Source organism: Neovison vison, chromosome 2, assembly GCF_020171115.1.
Source record: "Neovison vison isolate M4711 chromosome 2, ASM_NN_V1, whole genome shotgun sequence".
NCBI lineage: Eukaryota > Metazoa > Chordata > Mammalia > Carnivora > Mustelidae > Neogale > Neogale vison.
In genome coordinates, this window is record NC_058092.1 from 72,081,844 (window position 1) to 72,102,515 (window position 20,672).

Below are 20,672 nucleotides of genomic sequence, written 5' to 3' on the forward strand. Positions count from 1 at the left end.
TAGGTGGACTGTGAGAGTTGAGGCAGAAAAAAGAAGGAGCGGGAAGGTGTCTGGGTGGGAAGGCTGCAAAGTTTTGGAGAAAGGGAAAGTGCCCTCCTGGCTGCCACCCCGTCACCTTCACCCTCTGCCTATTGCCACCATTGCATGAGGCGTGTCTAATGTAACAAGTCCCAGCTTGAGAGAAAACAAAAATCGTTTTGACGGACACAGTGTGAGTACAGGTGTATCTCATTGAGTGCAATGTGTTCTAGAAACATTCCTAATCATTTTAATGACACGGAGAGCCAGCTATTTAAAGAAAATTTGCGGAGATTCCTTTTCAGTGAGGAAGAATCCTTTTGCCCCCAAAACCACCACTTTGTCCCCGTCTTTATTTCTTTAATGAATGCATACTACCACAAAATTCTGATTATCAACCAAAACTTGTAAAATGGAGACGCAGAAGTAGTGCCCCCACTTTCAGCCCTCTAACACTTCATTTTAATGAAAACTTGGTTGAGAAAAAATTGGGCAAAATTGGGAAACTGTTAGTTGGAAATACCAACTCTCTTAAAAACATTAAATCCTGTATTCTGTGTAACAGTTGCAAAGTACCTTGAGTTGCCACAGGTGAATGGACCTATCCCTGATTGGTAAGAATCATCATTGCTGTCATCTCTGATTTCAGTTACATTTTTTTTAAAGATTTTATTTATTTATTTATTAGGGCAAGTTGGGGAGAGGGCAGGAGAGGGAGAAGCTGATTTCCCTCTGAGCCCAAGCCCCATGCACCGCAGGACTCCATCCCAGGACCTTGAGGTCCTGACCTGAGCCCAGGTCAGACACTTCACTGACTGAGCCACCCAGATGCCCCCAATTACTTTTTTTTTTGTTTATGTTTACATATTAGAAAAGGGCCTTTGTCTGAGTAGCTCATGAATGTACTCCTCTAACTCCCAGCACAATACTCACACATGATAAGAATTAAAGAAATACTTGTTGAATAAATGAATGCTTGCATAACTAAATAAAAGAATTTAGTCCTGGGGCATCTGGCTGGTCCCATCAGTAGGGCATGCAATTCGACCTCAGGGTGGTAGGTTGGAGCCCCACATGCCCCATCTTGGACAGAAGTAACTTGGAAAAAAAAAAAAATTGGTCCTAACTTACCCAATTTCCAAATATATTTATGTAAGTTTCATTTTCCTCCACCAGTTAAAAGACTCCGATCTCTAAATGTGCTTTGGCATATACCACTTTCTTTAGTATCTAGTCCCTACCTCCTTGAATAATTTTACCTGCATCTTGCATCTCCATTTGCAAAATTGTTACCCATCCTTTAAGACGCCTTCCCTCAGAAGTCATCTCTGATATTCCAGATGGACATGATCTCTCATTCTTCCAAACTCCAGGAGTACTTTATTCATATCCATTCATAGTGTATTTATTGGTTTTTGTTTTCTACAAAGTATGCCTTTTCTCTCCTGCCAGAAAATTCATAAAATCCTTATGAGCAGAGACTATTTGTAATTGATTTCTGTATTCTCCACAGAGCGTAAGTATAGCATCTTTTATGATAAATAAATATTTTTGAATTAATGTCTGTTTTAATTTAGAGGAAATGAACAGCTTTATTTCCAGTCTATTGCCTAACTCTCCACTAGACCATATTATATTAGTGTTGTTTTAAAATTCTCTTACAGGGCGCCTGGGTGGCTCAGTGGGTTAAGCCTCTGCCTTCTGCTCAGGTCATGATCTCGGGGTCCTGGGATTGAGTCCTGCCTCAGTCTCTCTGCTCAGTGGGGAGGCTTCTCCTCCTTTCTCTCTGCCTGCCTCTCTGCCTACTTGTGATCTCTCTCAGTCAAATAAATAAATAAATAAAATCTTTTTAAAAATAAATAAAATTCTCTTAGTTATGAATAAGAAATACTTTTGTTTGTTAAATAATCTTAATCCTCATCTAGGGAAATACTGAAATGTTAAACTATAATTTGCATGCATTACTATTTATAGTCCTACAGTATTTTTATTCCATGGAGCAAAGGCTATTTAATGAATAATCAAGGCATACAATTATGTCCCAGGGAAATATTCCCACAGGAAATGACTGACAGTAAATCTGCCAATAATGGTGTCTGTAAACACGATTCGATCTCTATCTCAGAAATTATTTCATTCCAACTCTTGTAAGTTAACAGTTATGAAGTATACCATAAATTGCATATATGTGTAAAAATGAACACAAAAATATAACTTCGAAGGTCTAGGTTGAACTTTAATTCAGCTTGTCCACTTGTCAACTTGTTGATTTCAGGAGTTATAAGTACATTGGCCCATATCAAATACTACACATTGTTCTACACATTACTCACGACTAAGTCTGAACACAACTGAACTTAATGCCACTTAGAAGCAGAAAATGTTCTATCACATAAATTCACAATTTTTAAAGGGTCACAACAGAAGTTAATAAGGCAGTTAAGGCTATATGATACTGCAAATCCCACTGTATGTGTATTGTACTTCAATAAAAAGTTTATAAAAATGTAACTACAAAGATAGTACTCACAGAATTTACATTACACATACAATTAAGATGGTGACAAGATATGAACATAAGTTAAACTTCGTGAAATCCTTTTTGTGTTTTAACCGTTTTACCCCATTCTCTCAGTTATCTCAATTTTCATATCTTTCTAATCAACAGATTCCTACAAAAATTAAGGGGTGGGGATACATTTTCCAGTGTTTGTACTTGTTTCTCACTGACTTGGGAATCACGTTGATGCCCTGTGAATTAACAACTGTGTCGGCACAGTCACAAAAGATGAAACAACTATGGGATAATAGGACTCCAGTAAGGCAGGGAGCCAAACTAGGGATGGGGTAGTACTGACTCAGTCTGGGAGAAGAAGTGGGAAGTAGGGCAGGTTGAGACAGAGGGCTAAGTTTAACAGTAATATAAAGCAAATGTCTAGGTATGTTATGGTTATTTTCTAAGCAATTTAGAGTGTTCTTCTGTCTCACTGCTGTTCAGTCTTTCATTGGAGTCTTAGTGGAACCAAGGACAAATTTAACTCCGGCAATTGCCCAGTTCTCTCTCTCTCTCTCTCTCTCTCTCTCTCTCTCTCTTTCTTTCTCAGCTGCCTTCTAGGGATCCTCTGGTATAGAGCTGCCTGGTCTGCCATGATGCCAGTCCATCAATATTGAGTAAAAGTGTTCTAACCCAAAACTGACCACACTGCCACTGCCCTGAAAATCAAAGATGGCATGTCCTCAATATAACATTTTTTCTGTCAATTTTTTCCATAATTAATATTTGGCAATTAGTCATGTTCCTTACCTCATCCCCTACCTTGAACCAAAGCAATAAAAAGGCGGCTTTTGCCTAATGTTTTAGAAATATATAATGTTGGGATGCCTGGGTGGCTCAGTTGGTTAAGCGGCTGCCTTCGGCTCGGGTCATGATCCCAGGATCCTGGGATCGAGTCCCACATCGGGTTCCTTGCTCGGCAGGGGGCCTTCTTCTCCCTCTGTTTCTGCCTGCCATTCTGTCTGCCTGTGCTCGCTCGCTCTCCTTCTGTCTCTGACAAATAAATAAATAGAATTTAAAAAAAAAGAAATATATAATGTTTTAGAATATTCACTATTTTACACTTTTTTTTCAAAGATTTTATTTATTTGACAGAGAGATGTCAAGAGAGGGAATATAAGCAGGGGGAATGGGAGAGGGAGAAGCAGGCTTCCCACTGAACAGGGAGCCTGATGTGGGGCTCCATCCCAGGACCCTGGGATCATGGCCTGAAGCCGAAGGCAGACGCTTAACAACTGAGCCACCCAGGTGTCCCTATTTCACATTTTCTTATCATATATTTAGGATGTGTAGAGTAAGTTCCTCAAAGTTACCATAGTAAGTGAAAGGGAATTCAAACCTCATCTATCTGATTTCAAAACCACTATAGTCTACAGCCCTGGGACATTTCCCTATAGAGAAAAATAGAATATCCATTCACTATAATAGTCACCTGCACTGACCTAAGGTCACCTGCACTGACCTAAAACTTGGTCTTCATAAATTATTTGGTCACCTTTCAGAAGAGTTTAATATTTCTGAGCTTTTGTGAATCCAGCGGATGATTAGAAAGATACTTGTTGAAGATTTGAATGCTTTTCTGTGTAGTCCTCTTCAAAGGTGTTAGGATATATTCTCATTTAATATATTCTCATTTAACTGCAAGTATTAAGCCACAATGTGCAATTCCATCCTAGAAACTCTGTCTAATTTTAAGAGTTGGACAAACTACAATATTTTAAAGGCAAAATATATGCGTCCTTATCCAGGCACTCTCAGATGAGCCTCTTTTATTTTTTATTTTTATTTATTTTTTTAAGATTTTTATTTAGTTGCCAGAGAGAGAGAGCGTACCAGTAGATAGTGAGGCAGGCGGGGGGGGGGGGGGGAGGAAGCAGGCTCCCTGCTGAGCAGAGAGAGCCTGATGCGGGGCTGGATCCCAGGACCCTGAGATCATGACCTGAGCCTAAGGCAGAGGCTTAACCCACTGAGCCACCCAGACGCCCCAGATGAGCCTCTTTTAGAAGTGAACTGAGGGGATAGCCTGTCCCTCCTAAGTGATTTGTATCTCGGGGTAACTCACAGTTGATGGAGGGAAGTAGTTGTTTGTTTGTTTCAAAGCTGTTAATCTAATAAAAAGAACCAGTGCCATATTTTTTTGTTCTGATGAAATACTGGATCTAATGATGGAGCTCGACAAAAATCACAAGTGGTTACTCACATTACCAAGAGGGAGACACAGCCTGACATTACATGGCCTCTGGTTGAGTACCAACCACCATCTGTGGGGTATTCTTACCAGAAATGAACCTGAGTTTGATCAACTTCAAGGTCTGATTACCAGTTTTCAGGAACTGCAGAGAACAGAGGAGCGTGCTAGCACCAGGGGGCTGCAATTATAAAATCCAGACTATGGGAAAGTACAGGCCAGGATTCAGTTTCTTCAACCTATTAACCAACTGCACGATATGGACTTTTTTTCTTTTGAGTAGGAATCTAACTTTCCAAATGGATCTTGGCAACTGTTTAAAGAAACATAATTTTGAGGGCGGCCAGACGGTTTACACTGCGGGGATTGCACGAGAATATTGAAATCTAGGTCTAGACCGTAATTCTAATCCAAATCTGATGTAGTATAATAGAAATTATTTGAAATCAGATAAAACTAGTTCACCTCCTAATCCTGATCAGTCACATACCCCAAACCCACAGATCGTGGTGAGGGAGCTCTTGCTCAGCTTTGCCAAGTCCAGATCATTATTCCTCCTTCTTCCTGAAAATCCACTTCTCTCTTGAAATAGACAGCATTCAACTATATCACCTGCCACCTCTGATTTTCGCTGTCATCTGCCAACTTCTCCTTTGTTCATTCTAGCATCTGCCCCGCAATCTCTCTGCCATTTTTCCTGTCATTATTATTTGTGATTTTGTTTTTTATGAAAATGATCCAATAACCTGGTCTCTTTTATTTTTTGGTGGGTTTTTTTTTTGCCTATTTTTTTTAACTTTTCTAATAATCTTGTTCTCCACCCACCTCAGCCACCCAGTCCGAGTCATACATCATCATAACCAGTACCTGCAAACACTCTAGGCACCACTTCCTACTTTTTAACACTCAGGCTCCAACAATATTTTGATCCCACCGTCCCTCCAGTCCATCACTCCTCTTCTGTCCTTTCTTCTCCATTTGGGTTGCATGCATGAGCTCCCATACAATCACTCCCTTGCATACATCCTCAACTCTCATCCTCTCTCCCACTGTCCTCCTCACGTGGCGAAACTTCAACCCTGGTTACAACTAACTTTCCCACAAACTTCATGTTGATACTTGGATGACTTATGTGGCTGGTGAAAAACATGCTAGACCCTCCTCCTGGTCCCTCAGTGCTGCCAAATGACTCCCCTAAATACCCTTAGCCCATTCATTCCCGTCTTTCTCTCAACTTTTTGACACCACTATCCCCTCCTCACTGTCAGTTATCACTTCTCTTTTTTGGTGAAACTTAAGTAACAGAAACATTCAGGGGAGAATGGCTTCAACCTCTCACCACCAGATCTCCCAGCTGGCATTACTTGCCCTCTGAAATTCCACCCCGGGTCCCCTCAGGACCGATGAGATGTTGCCCCTGTGCCTACGGGAGGTCAACTCTCCGCCCTCGACCTGTCTCCTCCCCTTCCTCCTCTCACTGCCCTCCAATCACACTGGCTCCCTTGTTCCTCCAACACACCAAACACACTCCTGTCTCTGAGCCTTTGCATTTGCTGTTCCCTCTGTGTGACTTCCTCAAGTCTCGGTTTAAATGTCATCTGTTCAGAGGGCCCTTCCTTGACCATTTTACTTAAAATAATAACTCCGACACTTCTTCTCCATTCATTTTGCTTTCTTTTTCTTCACTGTACTTATTTCTAGTTAGTATTACATTAGATGTCTATTGATTTATGTGACTCCACCACCATCACCACTAAAATGCCATAACCCCACTTTGTAGAATATTTCTGGCATGTGTAGCTGTTCCATATGTGTTCGTTAAATGAATATGAGATCTTCATGCCCAAGAGCAAGTTAACGTATGTTACCATTTCCTTCATGGTAAAACTGATTGCTATTATTCTATGAGGTATCTTAAAGAAAATTAAAAGAGGTAACATAGAGGAACCTTGAATTAATTATACGAAGTCAAAAAAGTCAGCCACAAAAGGCCATATATTGTACTATTCCATTTCCATGAACTGTCCAACATAAGAAAATCAATAGAGACAGAAAGTAGATTACTGGTTGCCTGGGGCTGAGAGAAGTGGGGAATGAGGATTGATTGCTGAAGGCTGTGAGTTTCTTGTTAGAATGATGAGAACATTCTTGAGTTAGATTGCAGTAATGTTTTCACAGCCTTGTAAATACACAAGAAACCACTGATGTGTTTCTTAGAATGGTTCATTTTACGGTAAGCAAATTATATCTCCATTTTTTAAACAAAGGAGCAGTATTTCTCTGCCCTTTTAACTATATTCCCACTAATGTTAATGGAAAATGTCAGTTCAAAAGAAAAGGTTTTAAGGGAAGCATTAAGAGAAGATTGTAGATGCAAATAAGAACAGTTCAAAATGTGTTTCATTGGGTATTCGCTGTCAGAAATGTTTTTCACATACCAAATTCCAGCTTTTCGATAGTGCATTCAATTCTACATATCCAACAAATAAATACCAATAAAAATTTTCTTACTTAAAGTTTACTTTTCTCTATCAATTACCAAATGGGTTCAAATGCAGACTTACAAAATTAAATGAGCAACCTCAACCTCTCACTACCACCAAAAAAAAAAAACAAAAGCAAAAACATTTTCAGCACTTAGAAATAACTTCCTTTCATCTCCTACTGGAAACTCACAGTTCTTTCATGTAAACAAAACGAAAGAGCATTACTTATAGGCAAGAAGCTACTAAGAAAAACCATAATTACACCAAAAGAGATAAGTAAGTAAACACATATTTAGCCTTTTGTATTCTTTTAGTAGAGGATTTTTCTCTAAGGTACTAGGTAAGGAGTTATATATTACTTCATGTTTTGGACTAGCAGGGAACAAATTTGGGGGGAAAAGAAAGCAAATACTGCCTAATGATGTCTCTCTTGATTAAAAATCATCTTCTGATTATTCAGATGTGTATAAAGAGGAAACTTCAGATAAGCACTTATTAATTCACTACTTCAGGTAATCCAGAAAGTATGCTAGACTCTTAATATTATATAAAACCAATTATTTTCCTCCCAAGCTCATTTTCATAACAGCACATGTCACTATTAATACCTACATGGTTTTACTTTAGAAAAAAATCTCCATTTTATTTCAGTTTCTAACTTAAATTGTGGTAATGTATCAGTCACATACAAGAAAGGGGAGCACAGTATATGCAAGGACAGAAACGTCCATTCAGTGTAGAAACAGTGGATCCTAAGAAATTTCAGGTGGTGTCATGGACTGAAGAGTTGAATTGTGTCTTCCCAGATTATATATGTTGGCCCCTCAATGTGATGGTGTCTGGAAGTAGGGCCTTTGGGTTGCAAGGGACAGACCCTGGTCTGATGGGATTCACATCTTTATAAGAAGGGACAACAGACAACCTGATTCCCGTCTGGGAGACAGACCAAGGAACGTCCATGTCAGCTGTCTTAGTCCATTTGGGCTGCTGTCACAGAAATACCACAGACTGGGTGGCTTATAAACAATGAACATTTTTATTTCGCACAGTTCTGGAGGTCAGGGAGTCTAAGATCAAGGCACCAATAGACTTCGTGTCTGGTGAGAGCCCACTTCCTGGTTCACATAGGACTGGCTTTTCTCTGTATCCTCACATGGTGGAAGGGGCAAGGAAACTCCTGGAGTCTCTTTTGTAAGAGCACTAATTCCATTCCACCTTCAGGATCTAATCACCTTGCAAGGGCCCACCTCTAAATACTACCCAAATACCTTGGGCCTTAAGATTTAACATATGAATTAGGGGGCCCTAATAGACACAAACATCCAGTCTATGGGATGGGCACACAGTGAGAAGGCCATCCTCCACAAGCCAAGGAAGAACCCTTCCAGCAACTGACCATTCTGACACACTGACCTCGGACTCGTAGCCTCAAGAATTGTAGGAAAATTTATTTCTGTTGGCTAAATCACCTAGCTTACTGTGTTTTGTCACAGCAGCAGTGTATGCAGACTAAAACAAGTAGGTTCTCTTAAAGAGTTAAGCGTCTGCCTTCGGCTGGAGTTGTGATCCCGGATCCTGTTATCGAGTCCAGTATAGAGCTCCTTGCTCAGCAAGGAGTATGCTTCTCCCTCTCCCTCTGTCCCCACTCGTGCTCTCTGTCTCTCTGTCAAATAAAGAAATAAAATCCTTTAAAAAGGAAAGAGAGGGAGGGAGATTTTAAAGTAATGTGTTTTGGGGCACCTGGGCAGCTCAGTGAGTTGAGTGGCCAAATCTTAATTTCTGCTCAGGTCATGATCTCATGGTCCTGGGATGGAGCCCCCTGCATGGGGGCTCTGTGCTCAGCAGGGAGTCTGCTTGTGGATTCTCTCTCTCCCTCTGCCTCTGCCCCTCACCTAGTTCTCTCTCTCTCAAGTAAATAAATAAATCTTTTTAAAAAGTGAATAATAAAAAATAAAAATAAAGTAATGTGCTTTCAAAGGGTTGAAGATATGTAAATTAGGCAACCAAAGATTTAGCTTTATGTATATTTGTGATAATAGTGATAAATCACACCATGAAGTTTGGACAGTTTCTTTGCTCTAAAAAGTTCTGTCTCTGTTTATTAATCATAAGACAGTAATCACCAAAGAAATGCTTTTTTGCATTCTATTTTTCTTGAAGTCTGGCACTGTGTTTTGTTCTCCCACAGGCCCCAGCACTGCACATCTTTATGCATCTTTTGAAGTCTGGACACTGGTCTCAAGTCACATTCCTGTTCACAAAACATACCTTCCTCCCATTTTTACTAAACAACTTATCCGAGGGTGAATAAAGTTCTTTCTCCCACTACTAATGCATTCAAGATAAAGAACAAGACTTTCTATCTTATCACCAGAATAAACAAAATCATCATTCTATTGATTCATTTAAGATGAGGCATGGTGACAGTTTTCCTGGGTACACCTAGACATGCCCTGCTGGGTATACCCCCTGTTCAGTGGGGAGCTGGCTTCTCCCTCTCCCTCTCAATTCCCCCTGCTCATGCTCATGCTCGCTCTCTCAAATAAATAACAAATTTTTAGAAAATGAGTTTCATGTAAAGACAACTTGACATCACATATCTCTGGCAGGGTCCAAACTCAGAGCCCACCAGGATCAGGCAGGTCCTGACAATGAGAGGACCATTCCAGGTGTAGCAACCAAACGACCATGCTTGCCTATTAAAAGGGAACAACTGTTTTCTCAGGTCAGGAAATGATGAAGGTCATTTGAGAGAGAGAGAGAGAGCATAAGTATGAGCAGGGAGAGGGAGAAGCAGGATCTTGAACCAGGGATTGAACCCAGGATCCTGATACCATGATGAGCCAAAGCCAGATGCTTAATTGACTGAACCACTTAGGCACTGCATAATGAAAAAATCACTGCTTCATCCTTGTCTCCCTGTCTTGCTTTTAATCCTTTGGCCATGGAAGTGGGTTTCACATTTAAAAAAATACTATCAAAAAATAAATAAATAAAAATAAAAAAATAAAAAAATACTATCAAGGCTAACTTGGGTGTTACCTCAGATAACTGAGAAAAGAAGCTCATGTAACCATTTTCCCAGCCCCAAACACACATACCCACGTTTCCACATGAAGGATAGTTACTGCTGGGAAACTGTGTTTTTCAATATTTCAACAACCTCATTAGAAGTATTAAAATAATATTCTGGTCATACAGAACAATTATCTTAGAGCGTGGTGTTTTATTATAAACATGGACATGGTACTTGCTAGTGTATTTGATCGAACATGTCTGAGGAATGAAAACATAAAAACTTATTTTACAACAAGAATTTTAAATGGCCCAATAAGGAATGTCATTTCTACCAGTATCTTTGTGAAATTACACTGGGGGAAAAATGTTTTTCTTTAAATGCAGAAGTTCACTTATCTGAAAACTTTTTTTTTTTTAACTATGCACACCAGTCAGCAACCTCATAATTACATACCCAAAGATTGTTCAAATAAAAAGGGAACAAAGCTCCTAAGCAAAGTTCAATGCATATGTCAAGACTGCCTGAAGGTATAATAAGTTTTATGTCTCTGTTTACCCCAGGAGTAAATTAAATAAATGCATATTTAATATATGAATCACAGTTATATTTGGTCTACATACTACAGAGAGAAACAAGTCTTTCTCAGATAAAACTTATTAATGAAAACTGAACATATTCCAACAGATCTAGATAGTTCCCCCTTAGAATGCTGTCAGACAAATACCGTAAATATCTGCAATGCAAAAAGTCCGACTAAGGTTGTAGATAAAATGTTCACTCTCTCTTTTAATTACAGAACATGGACACAATGCACACAGCACCTCTTTAAAGACTCTGAAAACTAAACAGTAGCAAATGGATTGGGAAAAGCACAGAGTTCAAAGCACCACCAAACTGGTCCAGTATTCCTTGACCCAAATACAAGGCAGCTTCACACTTGGAAATGACCCTGGGGCCCCAAAAGGAAAGTTTCAGGAGAAGCCCTCTAGTCTTTCAAAGAGGTGGAAAGTAATTCCCAATTCTCAGAGAAAGTGCAGAAACACCTAGGACTTTTTTCCTCTCTGTTCTCCTGCGCTCCACCTCCCAAGCATGCCTGTGGGGGTGACATGGTGGTCTAAAGGAGGGAAATCTTTCTCCCTGAATGTTGGAGCTGTGGCCTCACAGAGGGTGGGTCAGACCCCCCACTGTGTGTTTCTCTCTCTCCATCCTTTTGGTGCTTGACCCTGAATGCAAGCACAGTAACGGTAGCGTGCAGTAGTGTGAGGGCACTGAAGCCTCAGCTCGGGGGCCCGAGGACCAAAATAGACAATGCCCAGGAAATAAAAAGAGCCTGAGAGATTGTGCCATAGGCTAGGTGCTTGTGTCTCTGCACAATTCACTTGTTGAAATATAACCCCCATTATGATGGCATTAGGAGGTGGGACCTTTGAGAAGTGGATAGGTCATGTGGAGCCCACACAAATGGGAAGGGTACCTTTATTAAGACCCCAGATGTCTCCCTCATCCCTTCCACGTTAGGATACACAGAAGATGGTCATGTGCGAACCAGGAAGTAGTTTCTTATTAGACACCAACCTATTGGTGCCTTTATCTTGGAATTCCCAGGCTCCAGAACCATGATAAAGAAACCATGAAAAATAAATGTTGTCTAAGCCACCCAGTCTATCCATCTATGGTATTCTTACTATAGCAGCCTGAGTGGAATGAGAAAGAATTTTTAAGGATGCCAGGAGCTTACCACTGACTGCGCATGTGTGGACCGGATCTTTTTTTTTTTTTTTTAAGATTATTTATTTATTCATTTGACAGAGAGAGAAATAGAGATAACAAAAAAAGAATCAATGGACGTGAAGATATGTCAATAGAAAATTTCCAATCTGAACAAAAAGAAAAAATACTTTTGGAAAAATGAACAGAGCTTCAGGGATCTGTGGGTTAATGACAAAAGGTCCAGGGACGCCTGTGTGGCGCAGTTGGTTAAACGACTGCCTCCGGCTCAGGGCGTGATCCTGGAGTCCGGGGATCGAGTCCCACATCAGGCTCCCAGCTCCATGGGGAGTCTGCTTCGCTCTCTGACCTTCTCCTCGCTCATTCTCTCTCTCACTGTCTCTCTCAAATAAATAAAATAAAATCCTTAAAAAAAAAAAAATGACAAAAGGTCCAACATTCACATTGTCAGAGTCCCAGAAGGAGGGGAGTGTGGTAGTGAAAAAGTATTTGAAGACATAATGACTGAAAACTTCCCAAATTTGATTTAAAAAAAAGACATTTAAGAAATTTACCTAACTCCAAACAGGATAAAGCCAAAGAACTCTAGGCCCAAACATCATAACCAACTTACTGAAAACCACAAAGAAAGAAATCGTAAAAAGTAGCCAGAGCAAAATTACCTACATTACCTACAGCCAGACAATTACCTACATTACCTATGGCCAGACAATCATTCAAATGACTGTAGATTCCTCATCAGGGCCATGGAGATCAGAAGAAAGTGGCATGACACTTTTCAGATGTTGAAAGACTATTAACTCAGAATACATACCCACCTGAGTATCCTTCAAGAATAAAGGTGAAATAAAAGCATTTTCAGATGAAGAAAAATGAAGAGAATTCATTGCCAGTAGACTAGCTCAAAAACAATCTTGAAAGAAAGTTCTTCAGAGCGAGCCTAGGTAACTCAATTGGTTGAACATCTGTCTGACTCTTTCTTTCTTTTTTTTTTTTTTAAAGATTTTGTTTATTTATTTGAGAGAGAGACAGTGAGAGAGAGCATGAGCGAGGAGAAGGTCAGAGAGAGAAGCAGACTCACCATGGAGCTGGGAGCCCGATGTGGGACTCGATCCTGGGACTCCAGGATCATGACTGAGCCGAAGGCAGTCGTCCAACCAACTGAGCCACCCAGGCACTCCTGTCTGGCTCTTAATTTTGGTTTGGGTTGGGGCCTACTTGGGATTCTCTTTCTCCCTTTGCTTCTGCCCTGACCCCCAACTCTCTCTCTCATTCCCACTCTCTCTCTCTCAGGCATGCAGAAGTCTATAATACCAGAAAGAAATTTAGGGGGTTCATTCCATTTACATCTAACAAAATTTCTTAAATGTATTACTTGTTTGGATTTAGTTCTACCATTTCATTACTTCTTTTCTGTGTGTTCTCCCTGTTACTTTGTTTTCCATTTTCTCCTCTTTCAGGATGTTAAGCACATTTTAGTATTCCATTTTAACTTATGTATGGTGATTTTAACTCTATGTCTTTGTGTAGGTCTTTTTGTTGTTAGTTTCCCTAGAAATGCTATATGCATGCTTCCTTTTTTTTTTTTTAAAGATTTTATTTATTTATTTGTCAGAGAGAGAGATAAAGAGCACAAGCAAGGGGAGCAGCAGGCAGAGGGGGAGGGAGAAGCAGGCTCACCGCTGAACAGGGAGTCCTATGAGGGACTCCATCCCAGCCGAGGGCAGACACTTATTTGGGCCACCCAGGTGTCCCCATGCTTCCCTTTTCACAGTCACTTACAATCAGTATTTTATCACTTCAAGTGGAATGTAAAAATGTATCAACCTACAGGTCCTCTCACTCTCTTTCTTTATATTATAATTGTCTTATCTCCTATATCCACCTTGAAGCTTTATCAGAAAATTGTAATTTTGGGGCGCCTGGGTGGCTCAGTGGGTTAAGCCCCTGCCTTCGGCTCAGGTCATGATCTCAGGGTCCTGGGATCGAGTCCCGAATTGGGCTCTCTGCTCAGCAGGGAGCCTGCTTCCCTTCCTCTCTCTCTGCCTGCCTCTCTGCCTACTTGTGATCTCTCTCTCTCTCTCTCTCAATCTGTCAAATAAATAAATAAATAAATCTTTTTTTAAAGTAATTTAAAAAAAAGAAATAAAATTGTAATTTTTACTTTCAACCATCAAATACATTCTGAAAACCTTAAAAGGAAAAATGGAAAATGAATAGTCTGTTCTCTCTGCCTTGATACATACTGCTTCTGTTGTTCCTCCTCCACTCCTTCAGTGAGATCACCTGCTAGAATGAAGTAGATGTTTTCCTCTCAGCCAGGCTGACCGGGTTACTGATTGCTGAGAGTCTATTAAGCTAGTCTACACTAGTGCTCAGCATCACCACTGTCCAGGGAAGCTGTCTGATACCTTGGTGGCCGACTGACTACGTTAGACTCCTTCAATCACATTTTCCCCACTCTAATCACTGCTTAACTATTTATCGAATGATTCCTTGGCTTCTAGTTGTTGTCTTCAGGAAATCTGAACAGATCATCGCATGGTCTTGGGAAAAACGCCCAATGAGCAGTCAAACAAAGACTTTTGATTAAAGCCTTCTGAAAAGGCTTAGTGAAGGAGGAAGGAAACAATCGTTGGTTCACAGAAATGAGGAGAAAGGCATCCCTGCTAGTGGACCAGCATGAGGAAAGGCATAGAGGTGGGAAGGTAAAGACTGTGCTTCAGAATAGCATAAAGTCGACTTCCAGAAGAATAGAGGGTTTGCTCCTGGGTGAAAGGAAGAGGGAGAAGAGGTGTAACATCCTGGCTAGAGGAATGTCTGAGACAAGGCCGTGTACGAAAAGAAAAGTGAATGCTTTTCCCCCAAATGGAAATCAGAACAAAGTAAGTGGCAGTTACTGCCAAGACCTGTCAAGGCTGAAGGGAAGCAAAGATTTTATTCCATAGTATTATGTTAACAAAAGAATGAGCCAAACTATAAACTAATTCTCTGCGCAAACATTCCAAATCTGCTCTTGGAGAAATAACACAGGGAGGCTGGTATGCTAAAAGACCTGAAAAGACCTGAGAAAATATCTGAATGAGTCAGTTACAGGCCAAGACAGAGAAGCAAAGAAGAATTAGGAAGATGGGCTGTAACTAAAAAGGAAATCAATGAAGAACCCACTAGAAATTTCCCTTTGGGAAGATGTGAAACAGGTGTTGGTCAACATCAGCGAGATGAGTAACAGCAAGCTCAAGGCTGAAACTGAACTCATAATTAAGTGAAAGCTTTTTAGAAAAACGTAATGGATTTCTCTCTGAACACTGAAATACCCTAGAAATACAAAATTCCGTCTTGGTAATGCAATTTGGACCCATAGAAATGGACACTTCCACCATGGGTTATCTCTTACACCCCGTAGAGAGGCAGACATTTCTGAATCAATAAAAACTTGAAGGATCACGAATAACTTCTGAGTGCCTGTGACCTCAGAATAACTTCTGATAATGATGCTGTTCTCTTCTGAAAGCTAAGCAATGGACCAAAATTGGTTTCTTCGTTTAATGTGTTCTCTGTGCATGATAAATCAATTTCAAAAATACGGGATAGATTTCATTGGCAGAGTGCAACGTTCCAGGGCTCTGGATTTAAGAGGCTTTTCATTTTTGACGAATGACAGAGTTTGGGTGCAGAAAACTGCTTTAGTCACATTCATTTCCCTACAAGATTCTCAATGTGGGGCTCTTTCCTGAATTTTAACAATCTTACCACACTTTTAATATCTCCGCATCTTTGCGTGTGACTCTCCCTGGACCCTGAACACTTCTCCCAATCACATTCACCTGACCCTCCCCTGCTTAAGCCCTTCAAGGTCTCATTGCTCCTCAAATACATTTCAGACTCCTTTCCTCGGCCTCCAAGGGCCTGCGTGATGTGGCTTGAGCTTGCCTTTCCATCTTCATCTCACATGGTGCTCCCACTCACCCTCCAGCCATGCTTGTCACCTTTCTGTTTCTCGCACCTGCCAAGCACTTCCCCATCAGACTTTGCATGAGAATTCCTCTTTGCAGAGAGTACATGGCCATGCTCATTCTTCAGGTCTTAGCTCTAATGTCTGTGGTCTTGACAGATATCACAAACTATAATTATTATTTATTGGAGCATTTTACTTGTTTACTTTCTATCCCTCTAAGATGTAAGATCTCTGGGGGACAGGGACCAAGCTTAGAACCCAAATTATTCTTCAAGTCTCAGCTCAAATACTTCTTCCACTCAATATCGGGTAGATGCATGTATGAATGAATGGAAGGAAAAATGGAAAAGGAGTGAGGCAAAAGGCGGTGGTCTTCACATAGATATATCAGGGAGCATCTGGAGAGCTCAGTCAGAAGATCATGCAACTCTTGATCTCAGGGTCATGAGTTTGAGCCCGCTGTTGGGTATAGAGATTACTTAAATAAATAAAAACTTTAAAAAAAGGTGTTTTAAAAAATAAAAATAAATCAGACTGAGACTGAGAAAAAAAGGATTTCTAAAATTGGGACAATACTCGTAAGAAATCCATAGCATGTCCTTAATGTGGTATCTTTTATAAACCTTGTAGTTCTTTGTTGTAGAGGAAATAAACAAGACATCTATTGATTCGGGTTGTTACAAAATAAACTGCTTTAAAGTTGTTCATTTAATGGTAACATTGTAGCAACTTTTGGGGGATCTGGCTGGCTCAGTCTCTAGAACATGCCACTGTTGATCCTGGGGTCATGAGCTCAGCCCTACGTTAGTCATGGAGATTACTTAATAAAAAAATAATAAAAATTATGGAGCACCTGGGTGGCTCAGCTGTTAAGTGTCTGCCTTCAGCCTGGGATCTAGTCCCACATCTGGCTCCCTGCTCAGCGGGAAGCCTGCTTCTCCCTCTCCCACTCACCCTGCTTGTGTTCCCTCTCTTGCTGTAACTCTCTCTGTTAAATTAATAAATTCTTTTAAAAATAACAAAAATTAGAAACAATTGTAATGACTTTTTTAAAATCTGAAAACCTGATAGTATCTGCCACCTCCCTCTATCACAAAGCTAATGATGAGTGCAAATGTAAGGTCTTCCAACTTGAATAAAAACCTCTAAATATTATCTTAAAAAAAAAATCTTTTTCTGGGTGGCACACTCAGTTAAGTGTCCAACTATTGGTTTTGGCTCAGGTTGTGATCTCCAGGTCCTGAGACTTGACTTTCCAACCATGAGTATCAACGATCATTCCAATTTTAGAGAGTTTTTCTCACAAGTTAAAAACAGTTCTCTGAATTATCAAAAAACAAGCCCTAAAAATAAAAATATGTTTTTTTATTGGAAGCATTAAGATCATATCATGGTGGGCAGAGATAGTAAAACCATCACGAAGGAGTAAAACACTGTCCCCAAGAACAGAATACTTGAGCTCAGCCTAAAGGACATCCAACAAGCGCACACTGTGTGTTTGTTATTTTAGGGCTGCTCCTAAGAGCTGGGGTCATAGGAAGGGGCTTGTTCCCATTGGCTGCTATAAATAAAATTTGATTCATTATGCCATCTCTTACGAGGATTTTATAGAAATACCAGGCATAGCAATTTATGCAAGGCTTTCTCTAAATATATGTCTTGGGATTGTTGCTAAGCTAGGTGGTAAGGGGCATTACCACTTTTGCTAAGGCATATTTGTGTGACAGATTAGACCCTGTTTAGGCACCAATTTACAGGTCAAAGCCTGCAGGCCTTGAAAGGAGAAAGCAGGGAGCTCACCCAGATTGGCCCCCAGCTCCCAGGCAGCTGTGCAATCCCACTGAACCTGTTTGGCAGCTCCCTACACCACTGCCACAGCGTGCAGATAAGACCCTCTGGGAAAGCCCGATTAGCCCATGTCAATAAGGAAACGACAGAGAGCAGCTGGAATGTTCCAAAACATCAAAACCGACTTTCTGATTTGAGAAAGTTTTGATACCCGGTCATTACCGAGAGCCCTGGCAGAAGACTTTTGCTAAGGAGAGAGAGATGACAAATCTTTGCTTCTTTAAGTCATATACAAACCTCAGACTTATCTTGATCATTGTTTATCTGTTGCATCACTGAAGCAAGTGAGTCACAATAGACATAGAAACAAGAGGAACACTGTATTTCTGCAGTTCCTCCAGCAAAGGGTTGGAAAGTGCTATAAAAACATGGGTTAAGTTTCACAACTTCCCTATTGGATAGGTATTGCAGATCCCATCTTTTTAAATTTTAGTATGAGTTTTCTTGCCTCTAGAAAGGCAGAACAGGGCTAGGCCAGGGAGCAAAGGAGTGCCTTACTCACCACCCATGCTAAAGTGAGGCTTCTGACCATACTAGGAATTGAGAGATCTAGCGCTGACCTGACCAGGGTTTCATATTCATATGTCCTTCTCAAGGACCAGAGAATGTTCCAGAAATTCTGCTGGGTCTATACTTTTTGCTTTTCAAAACCATGGTCACTGAAGAGAGAATACATTTACTAAAACCAGATACCAATAAGCCTCTCATTGTGAAAGAAGTTACTAGAACATAATGCTCAAGAAAACCATGAAGATGTTTCAAAGAAGGAAAAGACCAAGTGGGTAGACAATGGTAAGTGGGCTGGAATGTAGAAACCCAAGGGAGCCGGAAAAGAGAAAAAATGTGGTATATGTATCTAATTAAGGGGTTTGAAACAGTGCCCTGTCTCACTGCGTCTAATCACTCCTGAGTTTGTTCTGATAGGGCTTTCACTGCTGACTGTCCCTTCCGTATTATGCCACTTTTTGTGTAAGGGGGAGAGTTCTTTCCAGGGTTATGATTTAACATTTCTTTTATAAACCACTTTTTACTTGTGTAAAAGAAATTACACATACATATGAATGGACTCACAAGATAATAACTGAAAATACTATGACTTCTTTGTGTTGAGGTCACACCAAAGTGCTCAGCAGTAAGTTTGTTGTAGGAATTTGATTACCACAAAGTACAATCAAATTTAAAGAGCCAGGGCAGTGGAATAAAACCACTAAGTAACAGGTCTCCAAATATGAAGTAAATATCAGGATATAGGATGTGGGCCATTGAAGAAAGATTTTAATGAAATCATAAAAAGAAAATACATCTTTTAGCTAATATTGTTCTTTTGAATTACAGTGAAAACTTTCTCTCTCAATAACAAAATCTCAGGTAGAAAACTAGAAAAAAATCTTTAGAAGGTATTAAATATTTCTTTTTGTTTTAAGTTAAATTTAACAAAAATATGAATCATTCAATATTACCCAAGTCTAGGTAAAATGACAACATTTTAAGTTCCTCCCAAAATTAATAACTACTTACCCAAAAGTTTGTTGAAGCTCTTCATTCATTTATTTTTCCCATAATGAAAAGTTTTATGTTTTCCTGATTATATTAATAATGCATTTTGAAAATTCTAAAAATAATATATGAACGTATAAGTAAAAAAATTAAAATGACCTGAAATCTCCTTACCCTGCTTGAGATAACCACTGTTAACATTTTGGTTATGTAAATGGAATGTCCTGTGTGTTATTTTATTGTGGCACTCAAAACATTTTTTTTAAAGATTTGATTTATTTATTTGAGAGACAGAGTGTGAGAGAGAGAGAGAGAATGCATATGCACATGCAGACGTGATGGGGAGGGAGGGGCAGAGGGAGCTGGAGAAGCAGGCTCCCTGCTGAGCAGGGAGCCCAACTCAAAGCCCCATCCCAGGACCCCAAGATCATGATCCCAGCTGAAGGCAGACGCTCAATCGACTGAGCCACCCTGGCACCCCAACACCTAAAAGATTTATTTATTTATTTTAGAGAAAGAAAGAGTGAGAGGAGGGGTAGAGGGAGAGAATCTTCAAGCTAACTCCCTGCTGAGCGCCCAGCCTGAGGTAGGATCCATCTCACCCACCTAGAGATCACGACCTGGGCCAAAACCAAGAGGCCTAGTCTCAACTGCCTGAGTCACCCAGGTGCCCCAAAACATTTTGGCGCTTGGGTGGCTCAGTGGGTTAAAGCCTCTGCCTTCAGCTCAGGTCATGATCCCAGGGTCCTGGGAAAAAGCCCCGCATCAGGCTCTCTGCTCCACAGGGAGTCTGCTTCCTCCCCTCTCTCTCTCTGCTGCCCCTCTGCCTACTTGTGATCTCTCTCTCTTTCTGTCAAATAAATAAAATCTTAAAAAAAAATGGCTTGATTGGTTGCTTTTTCATCCTAGGGAATCAGTATAAAATATGTTATGGATATATGCTTTTCTTTCCCCGTACTCATATACTCAGATATATAAAATAAATAAATAAATATCTACAAATAAATAAATCATATATATATATATATGGAGAGAGAGAGAGAGGAAAGAGTCTGTGTGTGTGTGTGTCTACAACTGACAGTTCCACATTTCATCTGTTTCATCTAAATGGTATCATGGAGATCCCTTCAAGAAAGCTGGTAGAGTTCCAAACTCACTCGTTTTGATGACGGCATAATTTTTTCATTGTGCGGATGAACCATAATTTAATTCATAATTTTTCTACGTAATGCCTAATTTTTAAGATTTTTTTTTCCAATGATAAGTGAGGATGCATCTTTCTACATATATTCTTTCATACTGGTGCTCTCATTTAAATAAGAAAATTCTTCCTATGAGTAAGAGTGCTAGGAAGAGGATATATATATATTTTTATA